This window comes from Dermacentor albipictus, chromosome 8 (assembly GCF_038994185.2).
Source record: "Dermacentor albipictus isolate Rhodes 1998 colony chromosome 8, USDA_Dalb.pri_finalv2, whole genome shotgun sequence".
NCBI classification, from domain to species: Eukaryota; Metazoa; Arthropoda; class Arachnida; order Ixodida; family Ixodidae; genus Dermacentor; species Dermacentor albipictus.
The window spans coordinates 100,285,705-100,303,189 of NC_091828.1; the positions used below are offsets into that span (position 1 = coordinate 100,285,705).

General features: G+C 49.4%; 1 protein-coding gene and 1 long non-coding RNA gene across 2 annotated transcripts in view; one reads left to right on the plus strand and one right to left on the minus strand.

Moving 5' to 3' along the window:
* Window positions 1-17,485, plus strand: part of LOC139048909 (receptor-type guanylate cyclase Gyc76C-like) — a 326,307-nt gene that overhangs the window by 165,915 nt on the left and 142,907 nt on the right. The gene's annotated exons all lie outside the window — the stretch shown is intronic.
* Window positions 12,927-14,457, minus strand: LOC139048911 (uncharacterized). The gene is made up of 2 exons (XR_011508030.1): window positions 14,023-14,457; window positions 12,927-13,584 (listed from the first exon to the last, which is right to left on the minus strand). It is a non-coding gene; the product is annotated as an uncharacterized lncRNA (long non-coding RNA).

Consider the following 17,485-nt stretch of genomic DNA (forward strand, 5'->3'; position numbering starts at 1 on the left):
TGTCCGCAGTATAGAGGCATTACCATCTGTCTACTTGTAGGCCACCTGTACAGGGGGGCTAGCCTCCACTTTGTTGTCTGCAGTAGAGGCATTACCATCCATCTACTTGTAGACCACCTGTACAGGGGGGCTACCATAGAGTTTCTCACTATAGCACCTAGAGGGAAATCTGGCGCCACCGTCTATGGGAGTTTCTTAAGGGGGCACCGTGCCGTCATGGGAATTACGGTATATGTGTCTGCGAGGCTCGTGTTGGCTGGTGTTGTAAGAGGCTTCGTCTAAAACGTGGATATGGCTACGCAAATAACGCGTTCTCAAAGTAAGATATTCATAAAATGTTTCCATTCACGCATATTACATCTTTACTCACCCACGATGCATGACCAAGCGAAGAAAAGCAAGAACAGACGACCAACTGTTGCAAAGCGAGCGCGAACCTTGTCGTCTGTCCTCCAACTTTAGCGGCCCGCTGATACTTTTTATGTAACATGTAGTCGTACACACAATAACAAGTTCTCGTAGTTAAACAAAACATGTTTTCGCGTAATAATAAAGCTAAAACAGCTTTTCACGTGCTGTTCTAGTAGAAAATGAGTCATTGTGATAGACGGAACGGTACTTGCCAAGCACGTCTTCAAGGTGTCCTGTCTCTACGAGAACGATGCCAATCCGAATCCACGATATACCGGCATTCCCATGCATACCACAGCGCAGCAGCGCCAGCTTTCCCTCTAGGTAATGTAGTGAGAAACACTATGGGGGCTACCACCCCTTTAAGAGCTGACCGATTGTCAACTGTTTTATCGACTCGCGATCGGGTCGTCTGTATAAAGGGGCGTATCGGCGAGTGTTGGAGGAAAAGCGTACGAGCGTGCAAGTTCTTAAACTTTCTGTGGATATTTCTGTACACTGTCTTTTCTGTTGAGCTTCTAAACTAGATTCTTGCGAGTGAGATCTGGCCGAACGCTTCAGTCAGGCTGCCGTACTAAACCGGCGTGCCTCCGAAACTGCGTGTCGATGCTCGTGCTGATATATCGATTAGTAATAATAGCGCGAGTGCCGGTCGGATGCATTTGCTAAAGCATTTTGTAACGTCACGCGTGTCGTTATCTTATGTTATCCACAAGCCTGCACTGTAAGATAACTTATTCTTAAGAGTGAGTAAGGGTTTACGCTTGTTTATAACTCGCACCCCTGCACCGTTTTGTGGGCGTGAGTGTAGCCGTTATGGAACACTGAATAGAGGTGAAAATGTATCTACAGCTCACACCCTTACACCCTTGGGTGTAAGGGTATGAGGTATAGAAGAGTGTATAAGGGCGTAAATGTGTCTGTGATTCGTACCCTTACATAATTTTTGAGAATAAGGATGTGAGATATAGAAGAGTGGATAAGGGTGTAAACGCGTCTACAATTCACCCCCTTACACCCTTGTGTGTAAGACTGTCAGTTATAGAAGAGTGGACAAGGGTGTAAAGATGTCTACAACTCACACCCTTACACCGTTGTGTGTAAGGGTGTGAGTTATAGAAGAGTGGATAAGGGTGTAAACGCATCCACAACTCACACCCTTACACCCTTTTGTGCAAGGGTGTGAGTCATAGAAGAGTGTATGTGGGGGTAAATGTCTTATAGTACCCTTACACCATTTTTTCGGTAAAAGGGGGTGAATTATAGAAGATTGGATAAGGCTGTAAACGTGTTTAAAACTCACTCCTTTACACCCTTGTGCGTAAGGAGCAGGCACATTTACACTCTTATTCACCGTTAAGGGTGTAAATGATCGTACAGCGTGGGCCCGTTTTGGAAACGTGTTTTGTTGTGCCCGCCGCCGCTCGCGCAGCGGTCGTCCATCACGGGTCTGGCTGCGTGTGCCGGTGGCCGTCGTGGCATTTCCGTGTGTCGTTGGGCGAGACTTTAAAAACAGCCGCTTCGAGCGTCTCGGCTGGCGTGTTGGGCGTGTACCGCAATCTCCCCCCGAGGGACGCTGTACTAGAGTTTGAGATACAGCAGTATGTCGCGCGCGTCCTAAGCGAAGGAACAAAGAACAAAGAGCAGCAGCATGTCAGCGCTCCAAGTTGGACCACGTGCGTGCACTCAAACGCACGAAGCGTGTGTGTGTGTGTGTGTGTGTGTGTGTGTGTGTGTGTGTGTGTGTGTGTGTGTGTGTGTGTGTGTGTGTGTGTGTGTGTGTGTGTGTGTGTGTGTGTGAGAGAGAGAGAGAGACATACTCCGTTTCATACATCAGGTGCAACGTTGTGGAGAGGCGAGAGATACTTTTTGCGGTGCCTGCGCTTGTGCTTAGCCGTTGTTCCGTGCTTTTCGACCGTCTTCTTTGTGAGAAAATGTTCGTTACATAGGCTGAGATCTGATTGAGAGAAATGTTTTAATCCTTAGAAGTGAAGTGTGGTATGCCGCTGCTAGCACGTTGTTTTAGATCAGTGTGCTTTTCGTTGTTGTTTTTTTAATGATTTAGCATTAAGAGTGTAAAAGCGAAAAAGAAAGTGTAATTGTGTGAAGTGTGGGAGGCCGGTCACGTGGTAGAGGGAGAGAAGGAATGGGAGAGTTTAGAAGAGCGCGTGTGTGTGTCTATATAATATGCAGTACAGCTGACGGTGGTCTCCTCCGGATCACCGTCAGTTGCGCAATTCCCTTCTCGAAGACGCAGGACGTGTTCGTCGAGTGAGAGAGAGAAAGAAGGGAGGAAGGAAAAGCAGGGAGGCTAACTAAACTGAGTCCAGTGTGCTGCCCTACTCATGAGAAGGGGGTGTGAAAGAGAGAGAGAGAGAGATGACATTACATCGCGCTTTCACATGCACTAAGTTAGGCGCAGGATGTCTACAGTCGTGCACTGAAGTCTATTGTCTTTGGGCACTGAAGAAGCGCTCGAATGGCTTTCTGGCTAACGAACTGTGAGGCCAGGCTCCCGAGACCTTTTCTCCTGTGAATGGCCCATAGGGCCCGGTCTATTCAAGGCGCACTGGAGTGTCATGACGTTGGTTGTCGAAGTGAGAACAGGGGCACAGACGATGACTGATGGTATCTTCACACTTGCTCTTAGCGTGCATCGGTGAGCCCGCCATTCCAATGCGATGTTTGCACGAGTTAGTGAACGCTGCTTGTACCCGCAGCCGACACAGCAGCGTTGCTTCACGTCGTGGAAGGTGTGATGGTAGTTTCAGTGATAGGTCGAGCAATACAGTGTGGTCAACGCGGTTGAAATTGTGGATCCAGAACGTCAGAAGAGGGGTGCGACGTAGTGAGAACGCATCTCTCACATTTACCGCTTATTCGCCGCTGAATTATTCTTTTCGTGTTCTTTATTTGCAGCCCATCGCGGGCAGCGTCCCACGTGCGAGAAGGCGATAAGTGCGGAGGGAACGCGCGGAGTGATACATATTGGGTGATGGAACTACTTGTGCAGCTTCCACGGCCTCACAACAGTGCAAAATAATTTACTCCCTGAAAAGGAAATAAGGAATGTAAATGTGTCTATAACTCACGCCTTTACACCGCAGAAGGATTTGAGAATGGGAGTTGGCACTTACGCCTTTATATTCAGTTTGAAGGATGGAAATTATCTTGCAGTGTACACCTGGTGTACGCTGCAAAGTGTTGAAGTTGAAGCACTGAGTATTTGAAATCGTAGTCTATAAACTTATGACAGAGACTTACGCGCGAGAGAGACCAGAGACGGAAAGAATACAAAAGTACAAGCACTGCTTTTTCAACTTTTGCACTTCGTTTTTTTTTGTTGTGGTTTTTCGTCCCTCTTGGGCCGTGTTAGTGTTGTGGTATCCGTACCGACTGTAGCACGATCACAGTGCTTGTCAAGTTGCACTGACACGTATGCTTGAAGGTACAGAAACTCCCGGATACGCCATCTATATTTTTTCAATTGCTCGTGAAAGCATCAAACTCGGCAAATTAAGTACGAACGTTGGGATACACTTGTAAAGACGTATTTCGTTCGTCTGTAGATTTATCTCTTGCGATCCGGATCAGGCGGGGGTCTAACTGGGTGCCGTACCATAAACACGCTGCTAACGCCGCTTATAACGCACAATTAATACCTGGGCTCGCAAAGATTACGCTGCGCAGCAACCCAGCTCTATCGTAGAGATCATTCAAATGACGTCACATGTAGGCCCACATTGTTGCCCTATTCATCACTGCTTCAACACGGCTACGGGAGATCAATCGTCACTTACAGCGCATACATAGACGGAGGGCAAAAAAGCGCTTGTCTACGTCGTACCCGTTTTTGTCCTCCGTCTATGTATGCGCTGTAAGTGACGATTGATACCATGGAATACCAACTAGCCCGTACTAAAACCTTGCTACGGGAGATCAGCCGGCCGAGGTAACTGTCAACTTCTCAGCGTGATCGCCGTACGACAACATGGCGGTTTCAGTGAACTCAGTGAGCACCCCCCCCCCTCCCCTCCCACATACACACACAATAGGCATAGAATCTATGCGACTCTCGCTGAGACCTGCTGTAGTATACCTTGTAGTGAGTATGGCCTTCGCCGCTTCGGTCAATGCCGGGGCAGCTGCATTTCACAAGGGCAAAGTGAAAAATAAAAGAAACAAGAAAAAGAAAACAAAAGGAAAGAAGAACCGCTTACCGGAAGAACAGGTCTTAGGCCTAGGCCCAGATTACAAAAAAACCTGCAGGTGGTCGAAAGGGATGCATATTCGTTCCTCGTAATCAGATTTTCGTTCTGGCGAGTAAAATCCGAGAATTCAATTATAGCTTGATTGAACTAGCGGGCGGTTTATTCGACAGGGTGGGGCGCGATGAAAATTACTCGGCGTTTTTTTTTTTTCAGACAGCTCTTGCAGTACGAAAAGTAAACTTTCCCGCCCCCCCCCCCCCCCCACACCGTCTCCTCCAACCCCTCTTCAAATTTTCCACTCCCCACCTAAAATTGTCCGCATGACAGACCAGGGGCGGCTCGCACGAACATGTAAAAGTGAAAATAATAGCGAATTTACGAACGCGTTCTAGTGCGGACGAGGAGTTGTCTCGGGAACAATTAAGCACGCGTTGTAAGATTCGTTATTACTTTCGTTATTAAACGTTCGTGCAACTCGCCCCAGGACCGCGAGGAGCCCGAGGCCACGTGCCTAACCGCTCTCTCTGCGGGTGCAGGGGAGGGAAAGGAGGGGAAAGGGTTAAGCCGCGACGCCTCGTGCCCAAGCTCCTGTTTATCTAATACGCGGGGCCGGCTAAAGCGGTTCCAGCCATTTGTCACGCCAGCGACGAGGACGACGTCGCGCTGCCATCGCTGCCGGCGGCTTCCCGCTAAGCGCGTGCCACAGCCTCTGCTGCTGCTGCTGCTGCTGCCTTCTGGTGGTCCTGGAGTACGTCTGCTCTTCTGGGACCGTTACTTACGCGATGAGTGATGGCCGCTGGAAGGAAAGGGAGCGGGGAAGAAAGCGACGGGGTGGTGGGGGGAGGGGGGAGGGTGAGGTGGAACTCCAAACCCCGTTGTCGTCTGGGTCTGCGTCTTTTTCCTGCGTCCACGTCGCGCTTGTTACCGCCGCGGTCGCTCCGACCGCTCGTTTGTCATACATGGACGGCGCGCGCTGACTATAGACTCCCCGAACTGCCCGAGCGCGCTGTATTGCGCATGCGCCTGAGGGAGATGGGGGGGGGGGGGGTGCGCTACGCGATGGTGCCGTTGATGAACTTTATACCGAAGCGTACACGTTCATCCGGTCTTCCGCGGACGTCTTGTAGCATGCTTTGTCTTATACAGATAGACAGATGGTTAGGAAATAGCCCTGCCTGCTGGCACCAAGCGAAGATCTTGGGAGCCTGGCCTCACAGTTTATTAGCCCAGAAGGCAGTTCCAGCGCTTTTTGACCTCCTGGTGGCAACAGACTTGACTTAGTGCATGTGCAAGTGTGGTATAAACTCATGTTTCCTCTCTCCCTCTTTCACTCCCCATTCCCCTCCCCACGTGTAGGGTAGCAAACTGGACTTAGTCTGGTTAACCTCCCTGCCTGTCCTTCTTCCATTCTCTCTCTCTCTCTCTGCGGGCGCCGGAGCCTACGCGGCCGAACCATCGTTGACGTTTATACGAAACCAGACGCTTATCCGAAGGCGCCGTTTCTCCTAATCCACTTTCTTGAGTATTGCGTGTGTTGTATAGAGGGGGGGGGGAGGGGGAGGGGTTCGGCGGTTGGGGTTAGCCAGCGCCACAAATCACGGCCTTGGCGGCGGAATGTACAACGTCCTTCCGGCCGCAGGGTGCCACGTGTTGGGTGAACTTGGGAGAAGGCCAATAACCCTCGTGCGTTACTTGAAGGCATATCAAAGCTGCCGGTGTTCATTCCGGTGTTAGTGTTTGAGTTTCCGCGTAACAGAATTAAAATTTTTTGGTATATTCCAGTTAAAATCCGATGCTATCGTGTCTGTAGGTTGTGTTTAGATCGTACTTCACGATTTTTCTGACGTACTTTTATTGGAAGAATTCGATAAGTTCAGTAATGCCTCTGCTTCACGCGTAGGGCCTGCGTGGTTGTGGTCCGGAATGACTTTTCGCCAAGCGACGTCCGATGCCGATATCGGTTTTCTTTCTTTCTTTCTTTCTTTCTTTCTTTCTTTCTTTCTTTCTTTCTTTCTTTCTTTCTTTCTTTCTTTCTTTCTTTCTTTCTTTCTTTCTTTCTTTCTTTCTTTTTGCGACACGGGGCTCTTAACGCTATCGCTTCAATAGACGTAATTCACCCGGCGCTCTCCTTGGTGCCAAAGTAGCCGTTTGATTCGTACGATGGCGACTTAGGAATATCGGGAACATCTGTGTATGCGCTCTCTTTTTCTCGTTCACACATACGTCGGGAAAAACGCGGAGTTGAGAAGACGGTGCCGCCGATTCACTGCCTAGGCTCGACACTCAATTGGAAGCGGCTGGAACGTCGCCATCCCTGAGAAAGAAGCAAGTGTTCAGCAAAAGAGAAAAGGGGTTGACTCTGTCGCGAGAATATAGATATATGATAGGAGAAGCCTGAAGGAAAGATCCTTATTCTACCCGTAGAGTGCTCGCTGAGTCGTCAACGGAGCCTATCGATTCTCTGCTTCCTCGCTGAGGCGATGTGAAGGAGCCTCCCTCTCCTTTCTTCTCGAGTCTTTCGAGTTTTTACGCGATTACGATCGCGAGGAGTCGTCTGATGGGAACGCCTGCGTATAGCGAGGCTGTGTGGGCAACGGCTGCATTTGCAAAATGAAACGTTTTTTTTTTTACGCTTATGACGGTGACTTACGAAATATAACGAAAATGGAAAAGAAAAAGGGAGGTTACTATATGCAGTTTAGAGGCAGCCCAACAGAGCCGGTCTATAGACGTAGGCAAGCTGGTGCGTTAGCTCGTCTTATAATTGCACCCTGTGCCCCCCTTTCCATCGCCTCCTGTGTTGCGTGTGTGCGCCACTTGATACGTATGCAAATGAGGCGGTTCCTTCGTGATGTGTGTGTTCATTTTTGTGCTTGCGTGAGTTTGTGAGCGCGTTTATGCGTTATTTTGCGTTTGTTGGCGTATGCGTTCGTGTGTGCGCGCGCGTGTGTGTATTGGAAATGTGTGCGCATCTGTGTGTTTGTGCGTGCGCCTAATTGCTTGTGTTTGTTTCGGAGAACGTTTGTGTGTGGAGGGTTCGCGTATTCTGTTCTCACAGTTCTGCGTATTTGTATGTATGTATTTTTCTATGTGTGTGTTTGCGTGTGCATGTGCGCGTATGTGGGTTCCTGTACGTGTGTGTTTTTATGTTTGTTTTTGTATGCGGGTGATTCTGTGCGGGTGCAGCTCTGTTTGCTTATATGGGTGAGCGTTTCAGTGAGTGCCCGTGAGCTTGTGTTTGTTTCTAATTTGTGCGGTGTTTGCCAGTTCGCGTATTGGTGCGTGGCCTCCGCGATCAGCTCCGGCGGCGCGCCGTTGCCGATCGCGGAGGCCACGATTGGTGCGTGCGCGTGTTTTTGTTTGCGCCCGCGTTTGTATTCGTGCGTATATCCATGTCGTGTACATTCAGTGCCCGACACACTACGAGAATGCCTCGAAAATAGGATAGGCGACAACTAGATAATGCGATATCGCTTCCTTTTTCTTTTTTTTTTTGACACGTCAGCTGCAGAGTCAGTATAATAACTCGGATATAGGAGCTCTTTTTTTTTTTGCACGGAGCTGCGAATGCGGGACAAACTACTATGAGGCGTCTTGTGCTCTGAGGTAGGAACGCCGGCTGTGCTGCGCTATCGACCTGCGAATGGATTCCACATCGAGGGGAAATGAAGCCGTGTTCTGTATGGGAAGTGTGATTCTCGGAAATGGCAACAGATGGCGCGGGCACAGCGTAAACACAGGGGAAACGACGTACAACGGAGGCGTGCAAAATCAATAGAGGTTCAGAAAGTTCGGTTATGGGAATTCATCGTTTTCTTTTTTTGCTTTCCCCTTTTTCTTCGTTAACATAGGTAGGACATTACACAATATACTAACAAGAGCTTGGTGGCGCAACCCACCACCCCCTTACAAAGGGGACGCTCAAAGCATCCATCCATCCATCCATCCATCCATCCATCCATCCATCCATCCATCCATCCATCCATCCATCCACCCATCCATCCATCCATCCACCCATCCATCCATCCATCCGTTCATCCATCCATCCATCCATCCATCCATCCATCCATCCATCCATCCATCCATCCATCCATCCATCCATCCATCCATCCATCCATCCATCCATCCGTCCGTCCATCCGTCCGTCCATCCGTCCGTCCGTCCGTCCGTCCGTCCGTCCGTCCGTCCGTCCGTCCGTCCGTCCGTCAATCAATCAATCAATCAATCAATCAGTCAATCAATCAATCAATCAATCAATCAATCACCCGTCAGTCAGTCCGTCCGTCCGTCCGTCCATCCATCCATCCATCCATCCATCCATCCATCCATCCATCCATCCATCCATCCATCCATCCATCCATCCACAGTGAGTGTATACATGCTGCCTAGCTGAGACGAGATGGAGAGTGCGAAGGCTGTTTACTAGCTGCTTTTGCCTGGAGAGGTGACATTACAGTGATACGATCGGTAAGTACGAATGGATGAAAGATGTTACAGGTGGCAGGGAAATGTCGAACACAGCGATTGTTTGAGACAGTCCGGTGATGCGTTCGCGTCGTCGTCGTCGCTGTGTTGAACGTGTGCGCCTTAACGTGGTTACGACGGTGGTTATCGTTTACGTGGCATAAATGAGGCGCAGTCGCGCGCAAGTAAGCGGCTTCGAACTTCGGAGAGCAAGATGTGTCCAAGCGATACTTCGAAACTTCGCAGTTTTTGTTAACAAATATTGACGCGAAATAAGTTTGCACGTGTTGTTCACGGGACCCTTAAGGCGAGAACGACGAAGTTCGAGGTTGCGCGCGGGCTCTCCGAGGACCAGCCATCGCTAAAGGCAGACGTTTTTTTGCCAATCTGTCGGTGGTCAACCGTTTTAGTTGCAATAGCTAGGTGACAATATGACCGTGAACATTAGCGTATGGTTTTGCGGGCGCCGTGACAGCTCCAAACGGGGAGAGCCTCCTTAAACTTTCTGGCGGTCTTCCCACGAACTTCTCGAGACGTAAAGGGGGAGGCTAAATGAACAATAATTTGAGCCGTATTAGTAAATTACCGTTACACAAAACGATGAAAAAAGAAACGAATACACGCTGCTCTTACCGGGAGCGCGGGGGACTTCATACCCAAGAAAAATTTTAAAAAACTATCTGGAACGAAAAAGGAAGTGGCGACGCCATAGACCTTGACGTCATAGACCAGGGCGCCGTGACGTCATAGACCTTCACGGCGTTTCCTCCGGCCTAAAGTACGTTTTCTTTCCCCTCTGTAAACATGGACTACGTTGCAGAAGCTTGATGTGGGTGAGTTGGTTATGCATACTTAATGAAATGAGCGCTACGAAGACGCGGACGAAAGAACAACATGTACGACAGACAAGGCGCTTGTCTGTCGTACATGTTGTTCTTTCGTCCGCGTCTTCGTAGCGCTCATTTCATCAAGTATGGACTACGTTGCATTTCAAAGAATCCAAAGACTCGAACGATTAGCAAGTGTCGAGAACATCTTACTGAGCCTCAATGCACCAGATACGACAAAACAAAAACAAAAACTTCGATGGCCATGACGTGACATGGCCGTACCTAACCTCAAACTGGGGCTCGAAAAAAAAAATTATGTTGATCGCTGATCTTAATTTTTGCTTGTTGTAAAGAATAATAAACCTCTTATCGCGAAATTAACGATTTTAGAGAATAGGTTATCGCTCTGAACTGATCTGAACCTTTCTCTTTAGTATTCCTTAATCTGTGTGAGGACTCCAGCATGGGCTAAAGATTGCACTTAGGAGTTCGTGAAGGCGGCCTTCAGGTAATTGCTCTCGTCGAGCTCGGTTCCTCGTGCATACATAAATAAGTATTGCGTAATAGAGGAAGGAGAGGGGTGTGGGGCTGTTTCTTTCTATCCTTTCTATACATCCCTCGCATTCGTAGGCGGCGCGTGGGAATCCCTTTTCATCCGGGCAGCGTCCCAGAACACTGACTCGAATTAGCATTTGTCGCAGCACTTCCTCCTAATCAGAATATCCTATCCGATCGATCTCGCATCTTTAAAGCTTCGTGGCCCAGTCATTACGGACGGACGCACGCACGCACACAGTGACACGGAGGCTTCTCATCACTTGACTAATAACAATCAGCCCCCCCTGGTTTTCCTTGTTTCTCGTATATATATATATATATATATATATATATATATATATATATATATATATATATATATATATATATATATATGTATGTATGTATGTATGTATGTGTTTAACGAATCGATGACTTGATCCTCTCTGACGAAGCTCGATGCATACTAGACACACTAGGTCAACAAGGTAACGGCTGCGATGTTGATTGTTTTCATTAGCGACAAAGTAATTGGTTGAAACGCTCGCTAACGAAGAGTCGCTTCTCTTTCTATACGTAGAGACCCAATTAGGAAAAAAACACCCCGTTGTATGTAGTTGACTGCCAGTGCAAACGAGCACTCTCGCGAGTGGAAATCGAACACCAACGGTGTCACCAGTCTGGGCGTCCCCGCAGCACGATCAGCTCTGCACTCCCAAACATGGCAGCGATCAATGGGACATAAAAAGAAAAAGAAAAAAGCAAAAAGAAAAAAGACAACAAAAGAAAAAGCGGACAGTACGCGCATTTGCTGATACACCGCCGGTTATGATGATGATGACGACGATGACCTCAAATTCATTGGCACATTCCCGCTCAGGAGGGAATTGGCCACGAGTCGGGCAGATCTTCGATACGCCTTAAGGGAATGCATTTTCGAAATCGATCATTTCTGAAGAACGTGATAAAGCGAGTGATGAAAAATTTGGAGGGTGCTTATCCTTCGTCTTCAAGAGTGGAACGTGATAGTCTTCTCAGACCCCTTACTGCTTTCGATGCTTCCCGCCAAGTGCAGCTTACGTAACCACAACATTTCGTACGGTCTTCCTATTGTGGTTACATAAGCTGCACTTGGCGGGAAGCATTAAAAGCAGTAAGGGGTCTGAGAAGGCTATCGCGTCCCACTGTTGAACATTTCGTACGGTCTTCCTATCACCCGCCGTGGTTGCTCAGTGGCTGTGGTGTTAGGCTGCTGAGCACAAGGTCGCGGGATCGAATCCCGGCCACGGCTGCAGCATTTCGATGGGGGCGAAATGCGAAAACACCCGTGTGCTTAGATTTAGGCGCACGTTAAAGAACCCCAGGTGGTCGAAATTTCCGGGGTCCTCCACTACGGCGTGCCTCGTAATCAGAAAGTGGTTTTGGCACGTAAAACCCCATAATTTAAATTTTTTTTTAACGGTCTTCCAATCGAAACGTTGGCCAGCGCTTCTGAGGCACCTTAACCCCGTTTATAACCCTGATATCGCCTGTAAGGGTGCTGTAGCAAGCACGTGACGCCCCTCAGCCATAATGTTCGTTCGCCGCCAGGCTCGGTGGCATGCTAAACTCGGCAGGCAACATTGGTCGCCGAGCCTGGCGGCGAACGAACATTATGCCTGAGGGGCGTCACATGCTTGCTACAGGTGCAAGTTATGTTAGTGTACCGCTGCAGATGTTGTGGTTGACGGCTCTGCTTTCTACATAATTACGCAATAAAAGCAGAAGCGCAGCCTAAATGTTCCCACTGCAACCAGTTTCTTTTATGCGTTGCATATTGCAATCACTCAGTTCAGCCCTTGGGCGCGGCCGGGCAGCCACCATTGAGGGTATGAGCCATTGTTTATTGCTGCGCGTCTCATATGTGGGTCTATTCTCTTTTAAGTTTGCTATGTTTGTTATTAAGTTGCTTCTATTTTTATGCGTTGCATAATGCAATCACTCAGTTCAGCCCTTGGGCGCGGCCGGGCAGCCACCATTGACCTTTAGCGCAACCACGTGACGTGACGTCACGACAGCCGGAGGAAAAGCTGGGCCCCAACTTGCGCAATATGCAACGCATTCTTGGCTTAACCAAGCTAAGCCTGGCCATTTTTTTCTTCCCAGTGCACGATTTCTTTAGGCAATTCAGTCAAGCGCACTGTTCCTTCCTATAAAAGCGCTCGACTGCATCTGCTTTGGTTACGATCCATCGCCGACGGTTTTCGGCGCCATTTTTCTGCAGCACTCCGAGGTGTGCCGAGAATAAGTGGTGGCGCTTCGAAGGCGTTGCATTTGCGCGGCGCGATGCAGGATCGAATCGATGGCGAGACGAACACAGGCAAGCGAGCACGACACCATCTCTTCCCGTCGCGCTAATTTTCAGCATTTCCGCCCAATTTCCAGGACGCAGTAGGACCTGTGCCCCGCTTTGGCAGTATACAGATACAGCGACAACAACCAATCAACACAACATTTAATTAGTAACGACATGAAATCAAACAAGCATGAAGCCAAAGCCGCAGCCGACTCGCGGTGCCCCTGAACCACTTGTAGCGTGCGTATATACATATGTATATATATTCTTCCTTTTTCGGGAGGCGCAGTTCCCCGCACTCGCTTCTTTCTCGTGGTTCGGCTTTCAGGCGGCCAATTGTCACAACCACGGGGGCGTTCAAAACCATTTGGGAGATGCTCGCCCCGTGACCGGCGCATGCAAGTACACTGGCCTAGGGATCTCCTGGTTCGGGCAGTTCGTGACCACTGCTGTTTCTTCAACATCTCTGTTGCTATCGAAATTTCCTCCTTCAACTTGCTCTCGGTAGGTGGTTCCTCCGTGGCCGGACCACGTGGACCCAGCGTCCGAGAAACGGGCAGCAGCCTGCTTATCATGACCGGCCAGTTCAGGGGACCTGGAGTGACGTCGCAGGGCCCCAATCGTCCTTCAATCGGCGCTGTTCTTGTTCATCGTCCTTTCCGTACATGGCGGGCCCGTAGGAAATGCTGAGCCAAAAGCTGGCACGCACGGACCGAGGTGCGCCGTCACCAGCAACCGCGTACAGGAGTCCATAGTCGTTCGAAGAAGTCAGACATGACCCGGCGGTAGCACCGTCCTGGACGAGGGATGAGCATCTACATTCGTCGCCTTCGTCTGCGAAGTTTTGGTAGCAGACGAGCGAGTCCAAGTCATCGTGCAGCACTTGAAATCCCGGCCGCCGGTTCAGGAAGGCAGTCAGCGTGCCTTCGTAAATTAGACGAGTCCGCGAAGGGGGGCACTGCAATGCCTGCGGAAGATGGTCGTCCTAGAGTGGGCCCTTCTCCTGCAGGAACATCCGCCCCCTTCCTCACGGCGACGTCTGACTCGCCGACAGCCTCCGGATCCGGCTTTTCACGCACGATGACTTGATCCTCTCCGACGAAGCTCGTTTCATTCTCGACAACCTCGGACGCGCTATCGCATTCGAACCTTCCCGAAATCTCGGCGCGGTCCGATGATGACCGAGCTTTGCATTCGTCAGTCGGCGACGAGCCTGGAGTCGTCAGAAACTCACCTTTCGAAAAGCTCCGGGAGACCGGCGGTTCTGTCGCGTTTCCGGAAACGCCGCACCGACGCTCGTCTTCGTTAGCCTCCTGCAGCGTGATGAGAAGGGCGAAGAGTTCTGGAAGGTGTGCTTGCGTGTTGGATGGTGACCTGCTGGGAGCGATGCTCGTCGGACCGAATGAGGACAGCTTCGAGTTGAACTGCCTCTTCCTGTGAGGATTCGGAGCGGGGAAGGTCGACATGCCTTGAAGCTGGCCAGGGCTGTGATGCAGCTGAGGCGAAAGCTCCAGGAGCGTTGGTACTGGGCAGCCAGGTTCCGACGGCAGACGTGGAACCATTTCACCGCGAGCGGGTCGCGCAGCTCGAGCCCGGACCGCGCATCCGAATGTCCAGTCAGCGAATGCAGTCAGGCCGCATCGGGACAGGGCACGAGCATTGTTTAACTGCGCGAACAAACGAACCACAAAGACAGCGAGGGACAAGGACGGGCTCTGCGCCCGTCCTGGTCCCTCGCTGTCTTTGTGGTTCGTTTGTTCGCGCAGTTAAACAATGTTCGCTTATATCTACCAACTCGCCCAACAACAAGTTCTACTAAGCAGGTCACGAGGCCGTGCACGCACGTGGCCCCCAATGCCGCCTCGGCTTTCTTTTCTTCGAGAGACGGGGGCACGCTCTTCGCTGCTCCGTTCCGGCAGTTTTACGGTGAAGCTCTCCTTGCCTTTGCCTCCTAGAAGTTTGGCATTTGTCATTGTTCTCTCGCGACATGCGTTTACGCATGCGTACAAACGTATTGGGGCGGTTGGGTATGCGCCGGGAGAGAGAACTCACTGCTGGTTGTGGCTATGCCGAGCAGACAAATTGGGCGACTTAGTATGGGCCCGAATAGAGACAGAGAGATACAAACTTTAATGATATGTGGCTTTAATAACGTGCCATGCTGATTGCCTGGCATGCTACTACAGCTGCTGGGTGATAATTACCACGTAAACATTTATTTCGTAAACGCATAGACAGCGCGTTTAGTCAACACACACGCACATACACGCTAGAGATATGTACAGAGTTGCGGTAAGGCCTGTGGCCAGCAAGGACATAATCGGGTTTTTCGTGGCGCCTACCCGCGCACGTGGTTCTTTTCCAAGAGCCATCGCTTTTCCAAGAGCCATCAGCCTTCCACCATCAGCCTTCCACCATCAGCGTTCCACAATGAGTGTTCCGCCATCAAAGCAGCGATGGCGTATCCAGCGGTGACGCAGAGTGGCGCGAGCCAATGGGGCCCTGGACAAAGGGCTCCACCCTACGATGAAGTCGCCCCAGCTCATTAACAATAAATTTTCTCTCTCTCTCTCTCCACAATCAGCGTCCCAACATCAGCTTTTGACAACGTTCACACCGTCATTCAACCACCGAGCGAAAACTATTGAGAAACTTGAATGATGATTTAGCGGTAAATGCGAGATACGTGCATTAGCCTCAAGTTGCGCCCTCTGAGATCGCGGATCCACGATTTAAACCTAGTTCGCAACATTGCGAAGTGTTGTTGAGGAGCTCACTCGACACACGTCCTATATATACATATATATATATATATATATATATATATATATATATATATATATATATATATATATATATATATATATATATATATATATATATATATATATATACCTACTATAAGCTCTTCCACGCCCTCTCTTCTCTGCTACACGACTGGCTTCCCACGCTTCACACACATGCAGATTTTCCCACTTTGACGCCAGCGTTCGATCATTACTCCTACACCGAACAATCGGGGGAGGCGAAGACGGAGGCACACGTGTTGCTTCGCCGCAAGGCACGAACAAGAGACAGCGCGCCAGCAAAGCGCGGCCTGCGTTTTGGTCGCTCACTTCCCCTCTAATCTTTTCTTCTTCCTGTGAATTGGGTTCGCTTCAACACCTCCCTTTGACGCCGCCCGCTCTCCCGCGTGTCCCTGATTAAGCAGTTCTAGCCTGAATTTTGGGAAGGCCCTGTGCACCCGTGTGTGTTGCCTACTCCCTCGCTCCGGAACTCGCTCCTTCACCCACCCTTTCTGCCTTTCTATCACGGAACGTTCGAGTTTGTTGAGGCGCGCAGTTTAGTTTTGCAGCGCACTATATTGCCTCTTTCAAAAGAGCGCGTTCTCATTTACTTTATTTTTTTCGAACGCGCAGCTGTCGCCCGGGTGGGCTTTCATTAAGCTCGTGAATGGACTCGACTTCATGCAAAGAAAGAACCTTTACTGGAGCCCCACGCTTTTTTTGTGTGTGCGTCCGTCTTGTGCTTGTTCTGCGTGCATAATGCTGATCGCTCAAATTATGCGCCCCGCTTCAAAAGCCACAGTGAGGATATTGGTCGCGTTGTTGAGGTCGTCGGGCGAGAACAGTTCTTCTCGCGTCGACAGCTTGCTGTAAAATAATTTTGTTTATTGGTTTGTTTGTTTTGCGTCTAGCAATAACGGCGGGCGTCCGTGTATGACAGACAAAGCTGACCTCGTTGAAGGTCAGCCAGGACTCCTCGTCGCATTTTGTTTCTTTTCTCGCTCTATTGAAAAATAACGTACATCCTTAAAGTGGAAAGTGAACTTTATAACTGACGTCATTACACACTTTTGGGTCTAAAGTTGTGGAGTAAATAAGGGTGTAACTTTGCCTATAACTTGCACACCCTTACACCATTTTGGTGCAAGGATGTAAGTTATTCGTTTTTTATTGTTACACCCCTTTGATTGTAAGGGTACAAAGCACAGTGTAATGGTATTTTTACACCCTTCTATTTGTAAGCGTACGAAACATACTTTCCGTTTTAAGGGTATGAAATAAGGGTGTAAATTTTTTATAACTCACACCCGTATGCCCTTTTGGGTGTAATTTCGTCTATAACTCATGTCGTTGCACCCTTAGGGGTCTGAGGTTATGAAGTGTATATGAGTGTAACTCTGTCTATAATTCATCCCTACACACTTGTGGGTGTAAGGGTGCGAGTTAATTACGGACTCATTTACACTCCTATGTACATTTAAGGATGTAGATTATCTTACTTTGCGTGTAGCCTTCCGCTGGAGTCAAAGTGTGCCACGCAATGCGAGGGTCCCGCATCGAGTGAGAGCTCACAGGTGGCCTGGTTGCGTCAAGCGCTGGGTCGTTTCAACTGCGAAAAGGCGAAGGGTCCGAAACCGACGAGTCGCAAAACAGATCATTTTCTCGATGGTCCACATATGGAGGGAATGCATTCCATTCCTGAAGGGTTCTAACGAAAAGAAATATTTATAGTTGTCGATAATTTACGTCTGAACGTCAAAACAGGGGTCGACTAATATTGATGACCGGTATTGAGGAGCGGGAACATATTGCAACGTATTGCGACTCCATTTGGTTATGTTAAACACTATTTAAATAAACGAAAAAAAATACACCTTACGCCGTAGGTTTCTGCATTGGTAGACTCAAAAT